The 16,610-nt window shown below is 49.2% G+C and overlaps 1 pseudogene; it reads right to left on the bottom strand.

Moving 5' to 3' along the window:
- LOC134154872 (DNA polymerase epsilon catalytic subunit A-like) overlaps window positions 1-16,610 on the bottom strand; it is a 78,962-nt pseudogene that overhangs the window by 17,294 nt on the left and 45,058 nt on the right.

Below are 16,610 nucleotides of genomic sequence, written 5' to 3'. Positions count from 1 at the left end.
TTCTGCTGAGCAGTATCACTTTAGGAGCAAAAAGTGAAAGGGTATTGACACATGTGTTTCACTGACATGCTTTAATTAGCACTCATTAAAGAACAACAACAAAAACAAACAGACAAACAAACACCACCTTTCATGTGTGTCAGCTCAAATATATGGCTCTCAGTGAGAAAAGAGAAACACTGAGACAAAAAACAGCACTTGCCTCCTCCTCAAAAAACGTACAGGAATTGGTTGGGATCCTAGGGGAAAACTGTTGCAGCATAAAACTGAGATCAAATTCAGTCTGAGCCAGCATGAACTAAGTAGCTCCAGACCTGAGAGAGAAGTAATTAATGATGTGTTTGCAGTCTAGGCAGCAAAAACCTGCTCCAGGTAATGCCATTTTTTTTTTCACTTACCAGTCACTTCTTCTCATACTTGGCCTGCTCTTCACGGGAAAGCTCGTGGAACGCCCGGGGTGCTCCATCTGGATACAGAGCAGGAAACATCTCAGGCTCCAGTCATTGCTGGATGCGGTGATACTCGCTGCGGCTTGCAGGCACTGCAAAGGAACAGCAACTAGGAGCTCTCCAGGGGAGGAACAGGAAGTGGTCTCTGTGTCTTCAGCTCACACTGCAAGCTCTATCCATGCTGCAATGCAACAGGGAACTTGACAAAGCAGACAGCAGAATTACACTTACTGAATTCTCCTCTCCACTGCCAAGTCATCCGGCACCAACGATGAGCACCTGGCTTGTTGAAGTCACAGGCAGCACACGTGGCCTCATCCACCATTGCTGAAGGCTGGACACAGGTCAGACACACCCATGTTAGAGAAAACAGAACCGTCTCCGGTGACATATTTCAGAATGAACAGATGTTGGGTAGTAGAAGAACACAAATGTGAACATCACAGAGGTGATGTTCAGTAAGTTTTCCTTTCTAGGAGCTTTTCAGAACACAAGTTACAGCAAAAACAATGACTATTCTTTGGAAGAAACCAGCTAAAGCTATTGCTCTACCTTGGACAGACCTTTCGGCTCTGTACACCTGCCAACTGTAACAGCCTGACTGGATTTCAAACTGAGCCTTATTTTATCCCCCTGTCCAGGGCAGAAAGTTTATTGTTTGCCGTTAAGGGGATCAAATTGGAGGGAACTCCTAGACCATCTGCAAGACAAAACAGAAGACACCTTCCTGACTGGACTGAGGTTACCCACCTGCAACCTGTTGGTCAGAATGATGTTGGGGTACATGGCCCCTACATCTAAATGGTAGATACGGGGGCATTCAATTCCGTTAGGAACATCATTAAAGGAATTCAGCTTGACTTTGATTTCATCACAAACCTGCGGGGAGATGTAAAGAAGTAAAATTCAAACAAGAAGGAATTAATGATGCAGTCACATATGCACTATATTTGGTCCTTTACTTCCCACATGCAGAGACACCTGCCACTGAGTCTGGGGAACAGAGGAAGAGTATGAAGAACTAAAGGAACAGGATTAAGAAGAGTGGCAGTGGCGAGTCTTCTTTAGCCACCAATCTTTAAGGTTTTCTTTTGGACCTCCAAGGTAGGTTTCATCTACACTGCAAATGTCTACAGATAAGTTTCTCCTGTCTCTCTCCATGGAGTATAAAATGAGTCTAAACAGGCATCTTTAACATGTGGTGTCTCACCAGACATATTCAGGATGAGAAAAATCAGCCTTGCCTCCAGCCTATGCCAGTTCTTTATTAATATGGGAAATAAGGCACAGATATACATGGGGCAGAACTCAAAGTTGTATAACAACTTTCTTCAACACCAACATATGTGCACAGGACCCAGGCTTGCCTAAAGAAATGTGCTGCAACTCCACCCTCACAATTCTGCTCTCCCTGGAAAGCCCAGTCATGCTTCTGCCCCTGCAGGCTGAGGCAGGACAACAGACTTCCTGGAAGCTGGTGACTTGATCCAAAGGCAAACCTTCTTCCTCTTCGACAGCATGCCAGAGCGTCTTCTCCATGTGCTGCACCAGGAAGTCAAAGGCAGCAGGATTCTGCAAGGATACAGGAATGATACCGAGACCTGTTCTAGCCCTGACACCCATCCTCGCACACTGCCCAGGGAAAGAGGGGGTGGGGAGTGACAGCTTCTGCAAGATTATCCATGCTCCAGTGTAGCTTCGGGGATCTTTGAAAACAGGCTCACTACTTAGCAGAGCATGTCTCAGTATGGGTAGAGAGCAGTTCATCTCATCTGAAGGGCAGATGGCTGAAACAGGTCAGCTGAATGGCATCTGGAAATGCCCCTTTGTTCATCGACCAGCTCCGATGTGAGCAGGCAGATAATGTTGGCCAATTAGCTGGCCTGACCTCCACAGCCAACTTGAGAGCTCTCTAGAACTGAAGGACGGTGGCTTTCTGCTAAGAACCCTACAACTCACAAAAGTCTACACCACTCGCACTAAGGCAAAACACAAAGCAGAGAAGAGATGGTGGCTGCTCCCCGGCCCTTGGAGTTCTCCTGCAAAGGAGGCTATATAGGGCAGCTAACAAGAAGAGATGATTGCATGTATGTTCCATAGAGCAACACTTATGAGGCGTGGCTGACCTAGCAGTCAGCTGCTCACACTTCTCACTGCTCTAAGGGGCCAAGGATTTAGATTTAAGATCCTTCTAAATTCACAGTGCACGTTCCCTTAAGATCATTTATAAGATTAAGGCCACTAAAATAAGCAGCACTGAGGTGTGGTGTATCACACAGCAAAGAGAGAAGTTGCCTCTAAAAACTTACAATCTAGACAGTAGTACTAACCAGAAACAGGTAAAAGAGGCCAAATGAAGTGGCCAAAAGAAGCTTGGCTTGAGTGGGAGAAGGACAAAGATATAATCCTGATGAGACAAAAACAGAGTCATCTATGCCAACAACCACTCGCTCAAAGAAAACCAAAAACCATAAAAAAAACCCACCCTCAACCAACCAATAAACAAACCCACACAAAAGCAATGAACCACTCTCCTTGCTGTAACACTGTCTTTACCCAATAGCCAGTCTGAGGTCATGAAGAGCAACTTCTCCAACCCTTCCCACCTAAACTCTAAGCAGGTTCATACACTCAAGCCATAAATTAGGTATCAAAGTTTTATAACAGGTATTGCTATTGGGTATCCCCCAAAAGAACAGAGGATGGTAATTCCAGTTGGAGGGTTATTCCCTACTGCCATGTTCTCCAGAAAGAAGAGAAAGAGCATCATTGCATTACCATTTTAAAGCCTCTGTCGCAGCACCTTGATTGTGTCCTTACCTTTTTAAAGCAGCAAGGGATGTCACTGCGAAAAACCCCAGGTTCCAGAGCTTCCATGTGGCCTCCTACATACGTCTCTGAGTCCAGCACGTGGCCATCATCTGTAAGTTTGCTGAACTCCTGCTCCTGCTTGTTGCGGAAGATGATGTTGGCGTGATAGGCCTGAACCATCAGCAATGCCTCACACAGTGTCCCAGAACCTTTTCTTAACACCTGTAAAACACAGACATCAAAAACTGGACTTAGAAGGAAGCACTGTAAAGGGTGCTGCTGCAATTAGGCTGGCTTTATCACCACATCATTGAACTTAAATGTCTGATTTGGTGCCCAACATGATGTGTTTATTCAGACAGTATTGAAGCCCAAGGCAAGAAGGAGCACAGTAAGGAAACAAAACCAACTCCTTCACTTAGGCTACCCATAACTGGTCTATGGAAAACAGCTATGACTGCTGTACTGCAGAAAGGAAGCGCATTTGGAGACTACTTTCCCTCCTTTCCTTGGGAAAAACTATCCAAACAGTAGAAATTAGTTCTATTGCCAATGTGTCACTGTTGCATGAAGCATGCAGCTCTCTGCCCAGAAAAGAAATTGTTTCAGGCATGCACTCACCTCATCAGGCTCCATGGGAAGGATGGTGCACAACGTGAAAATGAAAGGGTGCACATACTTCATATAGGTAATAGGTAGCAACTGCATCAGACACCGAACAGGTGGCCAGAGTCTGTTGAGGAGAAAGACAAATCAATCCCAGTCACATTTAATACAGCAGTTAACACGTACAACGGGAAACAATGAAAGGCTGAAATCAGCAGGAAGATGCAAAAGGTATATTTCTGCATACAAACATCCCAGCAGGTAAAGAGTTATCAGTTGGCTTAAGACGACATTCTGCTTTAACCTGAATTACATAAGCCAGCTCCAAATTAGCAGAAATGGGGAAGATTTCACACATCTGCACAGATGCCACTCCGGAGTGGTCAGGAGGCCACTCTTGGCCTACAGAGATCTCCAGGGCTTCGGCAGAAACCTCATTAAGGTGTCTCCTGGACACTAGCAAAGTACTGCTCCGTTGCAATGCCCTGAGTACTACCGTTTTGCAGAAGTGTAAATAACACAAATATACAGTGCAGCGCCAATGACAGAAAAACATCAAAGAAATTCTATTCTTCCCTAAGCTTAAGTTCTTTCAGGTGTCTGAAATTCAGCAAGATACACTGACAACTTCTCAAAGACACTGCATTAACTTAAAGGATTTCACAAAGCTCTAACTCAAAGGTTCACTAATATTGCAGATGCCCAGAGATACAGCACAGGGTGGGAATACCTGAGGCTCCTCCATAGCCGTCCGGCACATCTCTTCAGGGTCCAGCTCCACTGCATCATAACCCAGTTTTGCTTTCGCTGCTGCTTTCAGGTTGTGACTTCCCACTGGCAGGTAACTCTCTCTCTTCACCCACCTAGACAGAATAATGAAAATGCCAGTCTACGAAGAGACAGCCCTGCACTTCAGAAAGGGCTGCTACGTACAAAAAGATCTGGATTACTCTAACAGGGAAAGGTGAGAGCAGAACATCCAAGTGCAGTGGAATAAGAAGCTGCACAGCTTTAGACAGTCTGCATATCTACCCATGCTCTTAAATCCTGACTCGTACAAATTCTGCTATTCAAATCATTTCTACTGCTCAGATTTTTCTCAACCCTCATACTTCAGAGACTTCAAAGATAAACATTTAAACACAGGAGGAGGTATCAGCAGGACTGCAAAGAGAGGCAGTTGTTTTCCAGAGTCTGGACACTGGTCCAATGTGAAAAAACATTCAAGTCACAACTGCCAAGACAGACAGCCCTCTCCTGTACACACAAACACACACACACACACACACACACACATGCACCCTTTCTTTTCCTCTCTGTGCTAGGCAGGCTGTTGGGTTAGAATATGGCCCTGTGCCCACTACAACGGTTTGGTCTTATCCTGTCCTTTTACCTGCTATCCAGGACAGTTCTCAAATCCCCAGTGACAGCCACGAGCAGACTGTATAAACAGAGTTAGTTGTTCAGGCTAGTGTGGGCAAGACGTAACTTCTGTAGCTAACGGCACACAATGGAGTACCGAGTAGAAGCAGCACAACCAAAGATGGGGGTGCTAGTCCTTTCCTAATAAGATGCAACTCATGATAGCAGTGCACAGAGATGGAAAAGGGACAGTATTCAAATACATCAACTGTAGGCATTTTATACAAATTTAACAGATAAAGATGCAGTTATACGGTACAGATGCAGCATTCGGTACCTCAGACAATCCATGTGGATGCACTGTGGGGCTTTGTACTCTCCCTGGCTGCCCTTCTGAAATCCAATTTCCTGACACATATTAATTCCATGAGCTGCTGCTCTTGCTTCCACAAAAGGCCTGAGGAGAGAGACAATGCAGAAGAGTAGAAACAAAGCAGTCCCTTTCCTCCACCCCATCCCCACCCCAAGGGTTTCAGAATTGCTTTCTTGTAAGCTACTTAATGAGGAATTTTTCTTGTGAATTCTCCTTTGCTCCAGACCTTACCCGTGAGAGCTGGCCACAGTGAAAACTCCCTGTAGGGCAGAGCTACTGCAAGAAGGAAGCTGTTTGCTTACATCCTATACCAGGAGGCAGAACATTATGATCGAGTTTCCTTCGCTCCCCAAAGGCTTGGCTGCTCTGGTCTCCCTATTATTCTGCAGTTCTCTTTTGACACTTTGCCTGTTCTCCAGTTACTGAGGTCATCAGTGTACAAACATTGCCAAATCAACAACAATCTAAAAGTAGCTCAGCAATCCCAGGACCAACTGAGGAGACTCTATAGAAAGCCAATAAACATAGCTCTGCTCAGGGAAAAAAAAAAATTCTGAATTCCACCTCCCCCTCTTCGACAGTCCTGTGCAGGCTGGCGATCCAAGACTCAGCCCAGTACTCCAGATAAAGAGCACATAATCAGGTTGTAAACAGGTTCCCAAACTGGTTGGATAGTCTGCATAGATAAGAACGCATGTGGCCGCTATGTGACCTCCAGACAAAGGACATACAGGCTGGTACCCAATCTCACCTCATGGCCTAGACAACATTTCCTTTTAGAAACCAGGTTAGTTTTCATTCCTGATCTCACCAGCCAAAGAAGTCTCCATCGTATGTGACAATGAGAGTAGGTTTGGTCTTCTGGACATGTTCAAACTGCCTCTGCATTAAATGAGCCTAGTATGCAACAGAGGATTAAAAAAAACTCAAAACAAAAAACATCTCCCCCACAAACACAAACACAAACACTCAGCAAATTCACCTCCTGCAGGCAGGCACTGGATATAATGCAATTGATGCAGTCCTTCCCCTCTGCTCTTGACCTAGCTAGAACCTGATCTGCCTCATCATCACACCATGAAATGAAAGCATCACCAGCACTGTGACTGTCCGCTGTGCTCCCCAAAGATACACTCTATTGGGTGATAAGCTCTCTTTGGCCTACAAGAGACCAAGGCAGATAAAAAGCAGCCTTATTTCCCAAGTAGAACCTACTTACCTCATCTGGTTCCTTAGACACAGAATGGACCCTCATACTCCGGCTTCGGAGTAAATTCAAAGTCCTCAATATCCTCAGAGACAATCTCCTTGTTTGTGATCAGATAGCCCTAGAGAGTTGACAAAGGAAGAGTTACTGAGGACTCAGATCCCTGCTACACCAGGGACACGTTCCTGAACAACCGGAACACACTGCCTAAAGGATGAAATAGTCTTCCATCGATGCGATAATCCTTGCACAGCTTGATAGGTAGAGCTTTTGTCAAGTGGGAACAACTCTTTGGAGGTCACCTTCTGAACAATTGCTTACAATCAACTAAGGATGCCAAAAGGAAGACAACTTAAGGACTATACTCTCCGAATTACTACTGCCCCTCAAAGGGGCACCAGTAGCCTTAGCTGGGTTCTCCAACATACAAAACGAGGAAATCCTTATGCATCATTCAGACTAGACTTCAATTTTATTTCCACAGCCATTACATATAAACCAAGCAACTAGCAACAAAGCAAGCCAGGGACCAGACCGCCAAAGGTGACATGCTCGTTTGCTGTCTAGCATTTTGCTCCAAAGCATGAAGAAAAGAACTGTTGTTCCATTACCTGCCCATCAACCACGTAGGAGATCATCATGATCCAGTCTGTCTCTGCATCAGGAAACTTCAAAGGCAGTTTGGTAGTTTCAATGTCAAAGGCGAGAAGAACCGGATCCTGAATATGACCAAATACATTAAACTCAAATCAGCTTTAGAATATGATTTAACGAGCAGTTCTCATTAGATCACCAACTAATTTACGTAAGTAGGTTTATGCACATCTCAGACCCAGCAGGCTTGACTGTAGGAGACAAGGTAGCAACAGTGGTACCCACTGATAACCAAACAGCAAAATTCATTAACAGGAGAGAACGGAATAACAAAAGCTTCTCTTTAATGCAACAACCCCCTTCGAGAAAGAGAGTCATCAGGACTGACAGCACGTGAGGAAACATTGCGCAGGCAAAAAACACTTATTACCTCTATGCCTTTATAGTAAAGGTTTCTTATGGCATTGGATTTATAAAGCATAACAATGAGTTTAAGAATAGCTGGGCACCCCAGGAACCACCTGGAACAAAAAATGTACACCTCTCAGTGGGGCAGGGAGTGCTCACTTCACTAGATTCCTCTTCCTTTGAAATGGTTCAACTGAAATCAGACATCAGGTGTAGGAAACCAAAGAGAAGATTGGAATTCTCATTTGTACTTTTTAGTCTGTGTGACTAGGGGAATCCTAGTAAGCCCATGGACCAACCATCCTAAGGAGACCTCTTTCCTTGACAGCATAGACGTATAGACATCGCTCGCCTGGTCTCGCTCTCTGTTTTTCCTCACAACAAGAGAGATCTCTTTCCGCACCTTCACCAAGTCATCCGTGTGGAAGGATAACTTAATGTAGTTCTGCTTAAGACCCACCAAGTGATTTGGCTACAAAGCAACAAGACAGTGCCAGCTGAGGGTGGAAAAGAGTAATGAGGGAAAGGGGAAGACTGCTAACAGTAAGAAAGCGTTGGGAAGGCAAATTATACTGGCACACACGGAAGAACTGGCCAAAGAAGAGGTAGTAATTGGATGGAAAGACTAGGAGTGAGAAGAGATGCTAGCAAGCACGTAAGACAGCGAAGAACATATGAGCTATGCCAGTTCACACCAAGGGCCATCTTGTCTTGTTGTCTGTTTCCAAGCACAATCACCAGTACACACCCAAGAAAGAGTAAATGTATAGTATCTCCTTCTGCCACAACACTCTTACCTCCAACCATTTCTAGCTCAGGAAGTTTCTTGAGCATCCTGTGAAAAAGACTATGTGCTGGAGCAGAACATATATTTTATTTACTATTACTATAATAAGCAATTACTATCAATAAGCAATAATTAGCCTATTCATGACATGCAATGCAAACAGTGCTTGAAGATTAAAGGTAAGCATACTGCTTCCCTTTACTGCTTAGCCCCTTTCTACTCCACTTGAGCTCAAAAGAAAGAAAGAAACAAAGAAAGAAAGAAAGATTAGGGTTATTCAATAGTACAGCAGGCAGAGGAATACTGACCAGATCCAAATCTTCTTTGGGGACAGTTTCCAGCTTTGAAATGTTCCCTTGAAACTTCTTGGAGAGGAAGGATGACACTTCTCATTCACAGCCCTGCAAAGAAACTGGAGAATGAGCAACAAAGCCAGACGCTTCTCCAGAGGAGAGACAAGCTCACAAGAGGTTCCGGCACTAGTGTCCTCAATTGTGAGGGGAGGACACGAGGCTGTCCTGAAATCCTGGCCATCTGGAAATCTGTTCCTTCACACTGGGGCTGTCTTTGATCGTCAATTCACAGCACCGTCAGAACAAACCCAGTTTTGCAGCACGAGCAGGATCAAGACGAGATGAGAGGGGAAATTTACCCCTGTTTGGGCTTAGAAGAAGTGAAATAGGCTCCAGAGATCAATTTTAGGACAAAAAAAGAACAGGAAAAATATGACAGCTCCTTGAAGGGGTAATTCATCACATAACAAACCAACCGCCCTCTAAGAAACCTTAGTGGAGCCACCATACTGATACAGCTGCTTCCCATCTCAGGTCTTCTCTAACAGCTCTGACAAAACCACCAACAGAAGCACTGTAGCTGGATTTTTCTCCTACCAACCCAAGAAGATGGTCGGTCACAAGGCCTCTCAGCTTACTGGGGGACCCTTCAAGTCAAACCTGCCCTTGTCTCTGGGACCTCGGCCACTAGTTTACTCAAGACCCCGCTTGCCAGTGCGCAGCTTCTAGGTCCATACTCGCCTTCTGGGTAGTGAAGTAGAAATACGGCTTATAGGGCAGGGCCACCCAGGAGAAATCAAAACCGGTGAACATTGCGTGACCCCGCAGCCAAGGTGAGAAACCAACCCAACGGTTCCCAATGGAAGCAACGAGCACCGTGCTGCCCTTGCTGCGCGTTGCTGGCATTTGTGCGCCACATACACATCCCTGCATCTCTGCAGCACCCACATTGGCCCCCAAGGGTCCCAGGTGGACCCAGCGTAGGGCAGACAGCGCTGCTGCCTTGTGGGTGATGCCTGGGGCCCAGAACAGCCAAACCGGTGGGGGCAGGCAGGATGCCCAGCCTGGGCACCAGCGCTGCCCTGGAGGAACGGGATGCACCTTGAAGCGGCTCCCATCCTCTGGGAGGAAGTAGTAGTCCACAGCGCTCACCAGTCGCCGGTCCTCGTCCACCACCTCCATCTGCACATGCACATGGCCTGTTATGACACACGACCCCCCCGCCCCCTCCTACCCCAGTCCTACTGGGTGTCTATTGGTGACACCTCCCCTCACACCCAGGTCCTACCGGGTGCCTGTCGGTGACATCTCCCCCCTCCCCCGCCCTGGTCCTACCAGGTGCCTGTCGGTGACACCTCCCATCATTGTCCCCCCTAGTCCTACCGGGTGCCTGTGGATGACACCGCCAGCCGGTGACATCCCCCTCCCCCGGCCCAGTCCTACCGGGCGCATGTTGATGAGCCAGCCCGTGCGCTCGCCAGGCTCTGTGGGCCGCTCGAAGCCGAACAGTGTGTCCAGCCGCCCCGTGCGCTACGAGTGCTCCAGGCATTTGAGGGCGGACAGCGAGGAGCCATCGTCCCTGCAGGACGCAGCGCTGCCAGCCGCTGCCCAGTCCCTGCCACCAGCCGTGACCCACCCCCCCCACACACACCTCCCGCTGCTGCCAGGCCCCGGTGCTCGCCGCCCGCCCGCCCGCCCTTGCCGCCGCCGCCGCCCGGCTCCTCACGCCGCCCCGGACCACCATCCCGCCGCGGACGGAGCAGCTTCACGTGCTGCCCCCACCTCCCGCAAGCGGGAAGCCTGCGAGCCCCGCCTCCCCAGGGAGAGCACCAATCAGAGAGCAGCACCGCAGCCAATGGTCGCTGTCTTCCTCGACCTCTGCCCCGCAGCAGGGCGGCTGCGCTGGCCACGCCCCTCGCGGCACCTTCCCGTGCAGGCCCCGCCCCCGCCCCGGCTGCCCCTGCCGTGCACGCACCTGCGCGGCGGCGCCCGGCGCGGCCCGACCCGGCGCGGCCTGTCATGGGGTGGCGGCGCTGCGCGGGAAGCGGCCGCTGCTCCCGAAGCGGCGCCGTCACGGGGGCAGTTGCGGACCGGCGCCGCCGTCTTGGCCGCCTCTCCAGGTAGCCCTCCGGTTGCGAGGGAGCTGGGAGCCGGCTGCGCCCCCAAGGAGCCCTGGCCGGCCTTGAGGCACGTGCTGGGCTCCTTGGGCTGTGCGAGTCTTCCTGCCTGGAGGCCGGACGGGCTGCGGGGAGCTGTCGGGGGCCGAGGCGCAGCGTGCGAGCTCCGTCCTTGCTGAAGCCCTGGCGAGCTGCGCGGAGCAGGCCTGGCATGGGCTCGGCGAGCCTGACCCGCCCCGTCTCGCTGAGGTGCCGTCCGGCCGTTCAGGGCGTGGGAGGGAGCTGGACGCTGAAGCTGGCTGGTTTGCAGTGAAACAGCAAGCAGCACTGCGGTCAGTCTGTGGAGTCACTGCCTGAGAGAAGAAAAGAGGGGCAGGTGCTCTGCAGGGACCCTAAAAAAATGTCTCAGACATCGGAAAACTGCACTGTGGAGGTAGTCCACAGGAAGCGCTTTCTGCACGGATGTATGAACCAGAAGTTTGGGGTTTTAAGCATATGCAGTGTGGAAATCGGGAGGCTCCTGGGAAGTTTCTTTCTGGGCCCCAGCCAGCTGTGAGCTGGCACTGCCAGCTTGAGCAGCCCGGATTGCGTTGTCCTTCCGTGGTGCTCGGGCGGTGCTGGGAGCACGTAGGAAGCACTGCTGCCTTTTGCCCAGGCTGTGCTCTATCAGCGGCCCCTTGGGCACAGCCCCCGCTACTAAAGCAAGCCTCTTCTGTGTTGGCCGTTGCTAAGGCTTTTGTAAATAAACTAGGAGGAGCACACTGTTTTTTTGAATTTCCTTGTTTGTATTCAGTTGAACTTCTTGAACTGGATCCTTTCTAATTACCCAATACTAGTATTATTTTAATAAGAGTGTAAATTACCAAAGTTGATTTTTTTTCCAGATATGAATGTCATCATTATAAGATAGATGGGATGTACAGGGTTTGTGCTTCCTCATCATAGTTAAATAAGCAAATATTAAAGAAAAATGTGGGGAGAAAACAGGTAGTTAACATAAATCTGATTTTAACCAAAACTGTGACCACTGAGTTGCTGAGGACTTCTCAGTGGGGGATGTTTTGGAAGGAAGGGCACTTTCTTTCTCTCACCCCAAACTGTACTGCCAGCCATCTGTTGATAATTACTGTCCAGTCTCTGCTGAGAACTTGTGATAGTTAATATTTCCTCACTGCTTGAACAAATAAGCGATAATCACTGCAAGGTACTTGACCACAGGAGTAGAAAGATGAATAACGTGAAAAAGTCAGTGTATACCTTGGTTTGTGAAAACAACTCAGTTTTCTATTAGTGATTATGACAAATTCAAATTCTTGAGGACTTGGAGAATGAGTACATTGAGTTACATAGTATCTCTGCAAAACATAAGTTAAAAGATCAAAATTATCAAAAATCTTAAAAATTCTCCATTCCTGTTTGTTTCGTATTATTTTTAATTTACATTATCCTTTCTCAGAGGAAATATTGAATGTTTATAGCTAAGCTGGGGATAGCTCACTTCATTGCAATGTTTATTCTCTTAACCTGTCAAATCTTTATAGTTTTATTGAGCCCTGTGTAACAGGAGAGCAGAAATCATTAACTCTGGTTTAAAAATGGCCTCTGAAACTGTCCAAAATCATTGTTGTGATTTTGTTTTTCTTTTTTCAGTTATGTTAATAATACATACTAATAGGCTATGCCTTTAGTTCAAAGACCTATAGGTTTACAAATAACAGCTCTTTCAACTTTGTAATACTCTTGATGTGATAGCTTATAAGAGTGGCCTGGCAATTTTTTTTTTTTTTTTTTGAGGCTTCACAGTTGGACTTTTTCTATCTCTACAGTGACAATTCCTGTGAACCTCATTGCTCAGTTTTTTCCCAACACGTAAAACTCAAGATTTTAAAAACTTATTTCTGGACCGACAGAAAACTTCAGATCATAGCTCTTTGAAAACCCACTCCCTTTCAAAATGCAACAGAGTACGTTTTGCTGATAGCAAGAAAAATGTGTGTTGCTATTGAAATGGCTTTGGGTAATTTGATGAAAATGTCATCAGGGCTGATCCATTTGGGTGTATATTTTATGCTTATTTTCTGGTTATTAATTTTTCTTTTCTTCATAGGTTTCAGTAGGTACAAGTTGTTGACCGCTTCCAGCACATTTTCCAGAGGAAGCGAACTGGGCAGCACTGGTGTGCCCCGGTGGGCGTGAGAAGCGTCCCAGGGCTGGCCGGGAGGCAGGCCTTGCTCACGTGCGCAGGGAACAGTCGATCACCAGCTTTGGGGTCAGGAAGGAATTTTCCCCCAGCACAGATTGGCAGCAGTGCCTGGAGGTTTTTTCGCCTTCCTCTGCAGCACTGAGCACGGCCCACTCCCAGGGCTCCTCGGAGCCCTTTCAGGCCACTGATTGCCTGCTCTTGCAGCACCAAGACACCAGCTGTGCCCTGCAGCTCTCTCGCTCTCTGCCCTGGGGCAAGCTCAGGCACTTCCATGCATTCCATATGCTTGGGCTGTTCTGCCTTGTGCAAAACAATGTGCGTTTGCAAAGGCTCTGGGCTTGATGCTGCATCAGGAAGCAGCTGCCGCTTGTCAGCTCTCTCTGCATGTAATAAAAGTGCAATGCTTGTAACCTCTGCTGGCTCTGCTGTGTGTGTCGTGTGAGTCGTGGCTGTGGCCTGAGAGCTTTGTCGTGCAGCTGTGCTGTCAGGAAGCGCAGGTACCCTGCTGCCTGCAGGATCTGTTGTGGGGCTTGCGGGATTGCTCTGCACTGCAGGGAGTTTAGCCCAACTCCGCCCCAGTTGCATAACCGGGCTATGACACTGCGCACGTGTGCGGATTTATTTTGGGGGCCACATTGACTTTGGGGTTCGCTATTTCATTACTCTCCAACTTCAGACCTTCTTGTTGACTGTTTCTCACGGTTATTCTGTGGCTGGAAGCCACCGGATCTGTTCGCTGTTCTTTCTCACAGATTTCCACGACCTTGTTAGTTACTTATCCGTATTCTGCTTAACACAGCGGTAGTGTTCTAGACACCCAAAAGTTACAGCAGGGACCGTTCCCATCAAGTATCATGTAGTATGGATACAAAAGTTGCAACACAGACCGTTCCCACCAAGTATCACGTAGTACGGATGCAGCACTCTGGGTCCCAGAGGCGAGGAGATCACTGATAGCGCCTTTTCCTGTCATCCTTCAGAAGGGCTACCAGGAATGGGAGACAAGCCCGCAGAGCTCTGTCCTCACCAAAGTCAAGGGCGTGACACAGTCACCAAGCAAGGTGTGCGATGTTGAGGTGTACGTAGCCCACAACCATCCCCCGGCTCCGCTCTACACCCCCGCACCCCGCACAGCCGAGGTGAGGCTCCAACCCTCCTTTCTCCCTTCTCTTCTCTTGTCTTGCTTGCTTTGGGTGGCCTCTTGGAGCAGTAGATGAGCAGCAGACTTTCTGCAAGGGCTTCCCAACTGCTCCTTCATCCAGATGGACCCAGCAAAGGAAGCTGTCGTGTGTGGTGGTCCCCGCTGCCTGCATGGGGACTCCTGTGTTCCCTCCTCCAGGCACAGCACTGTCCTTGGCTCCCGATGAGGCAACCATAGCTGCGTCCCAGACACATTGGGACTGCATGTTAGGTCACCTTTGTAGTGCTGTGCGGCAGGCTCAGCGGAGCTTGGGGAGCTTGGCACGTAGCACCGGGCAGGGCCCTGTGGCCTTAGCCAGGCAGGTGTGCCATGCTCTGCCTGCCCTGACAAGCAGCGTCAGGCCTCCGTGGTTTTGGATGTTCAGGGCAGAAGAGGGCACTCTCAGATCAGGTCAGGGGAAGCTCTGACATTGACCTCCTTGTTTGCCAGGGCTATTATTGCCAGTTGCAGCTTTTTGTAGCAGAGGGCAGGTCAGCTTTGTATTGCCCCAAAGCTTGCGGGAAACAGATTAAACCTTGCCAGACTCTGCAAGAGAGAAGCGGGAAGAAGAACGTGCCTTTGATGCTGGGCTCCGTCGCGGAGGAGAGGCACTCTCTCATCTTTTCGTCCTTCGAGGCAACCGCATGACTTTGGTGGGTCACTTTCAGATGTGGCAGCTGCCCCAGGCCTGTTGCGTGGCCAGAGTGGAGATGGCCTGGTGCACTGGGGCAGGCTCTTAGCTTTTTCAAGGGGTGCCATGAGAGAGAGGATGAGTTTGCAGTGGTTTTGGCCAAGTGCTTTTGAAATTACCAAGCTGGTCTGTGGAAGAGCTTGGGCTGGCCTCGAGCATTGCCAGTGTGGACATGGCTTGCAGCCGCCACCCAGCATCACCTGGCCAGTGTGTCAGACCTGCTTGATGGCCTCTCTCGCACAGAGAGTCTCGGAGCCTTCCACTGTCCCCAGAAGTCTTCTCACAGAGATGTTCAGCCAGATGAATCCCCTCTCGGTGGCAACAGTGAGGCCACATCTGGAATGCAGTGCCCTGTGCAGGGACCATGAGAGCTGCCAGTAAGCTGGAGCAAGTGCAGCAGAGCCCGTGAAGATGGTCAGGGCTGGAGAACACAACCTAGGAGGAAAGGCTGAAGGAGCTGCGTTTGCTCTGTCTCGGGAAAGGATAATGAAGGGGGATCTAAGACAGTGATCCAGCACCCGGAGGAGGCTATGGAGGCAGACTCTTCTTAGAGGTGCTCAGTGAAAGCACGAGAGGCACTGGCCTGAGGTGCCCCTGGGGCAATTAGGACTGGTAGAAAGGAAACTATTCTTGTGCCTGAGAGTGGTGCAGCCCTGGGAGAGGCAGCAGAGAGGCGGGAGCCCTGTGTCCTTGGAGAGGTTCAAAACATAGCTGGACAAGGTCCTGAGCAGCCTGCTTTACGTGGAGTTAGCCCTGCCTAGAGCAGAGGGGTGGACTAGAGGCCTGCAAACCTCCTGCCCACCTCAGGCTTTCAGCAATCTGTGATCAAAAGCAGCAAGAACCCGTGGAGAAATGACTTTGAAGGCACAATGCTTCTTGCTCTTGCACTGAAGCAGATCGGAGCTTTCAGGAGGCAGGTGATTTGGGGATAGTGGTGACCCTGGTGTGAGGACACAGCGCTGGAGTTTTTCCCTGCCACTGCCATTCTCAACAGGATTTGGTCGTTTCCAAAGAGCAAAGGTTGGCTCAAGCCTGTTGGGTACATGGCACAGCAGCTCTGCCCTGTGTGCTGCCTGCAGAACCAGCTCCAGATTCAGCAAAGTGCTGCCAGGGGGTGCTTTCCACAGCAGTGCAAAGTCACAGCTTGCATGTCCCTGTGTGAATAGGCCTGTGTACGTGGTGGTATGAGCACAGGTGTGAACCTGTGTGCACTGTCCCAGAGTGTGTGTGTGTGTGCCCCCTGTGTGCGCGCGTGTGCAAATGCATGTGTGCACAGCTGCACGTGACTCTCCATGAGAATGCACGTGGTCTCATCTCCATTTGCATACGCTTGCGTGTCCCTGTGTCAAAGCATAGCTCTGCCTTCCTACAAATAGCATCATCTCTGCTGGTTGCTTCGTAGGGCGGGAGCACCTTCCGCATCCTTGCGTGGGTGGAGGTCAGCCCTGCGCAGACGATAGAGAGCTGCGCTGAGGTGAGGTGGGCCTGGGAAGAGGAATGGAGAGGATGGCGGGTTACAGAGATGTGTG

This window comes from Rhea pennata, unplaced genomic scaffold (assembly GCF_028389875.1).
Source record: "Rhea pennata isolate bPtePen1 unplaced genomic scaffold, bPtePen1.pri scaffold_47, whole genome shotgun sequence".
Classification (NCBI taxonomy): Eukaryota; Metazoa; Chordata; class Aves; order Rheiformes; family Rheidae; genus Rhea; species Rhea pennata.
This window is presented reverse-complemented; position numbering and strand designations above follow the sequence as displayed.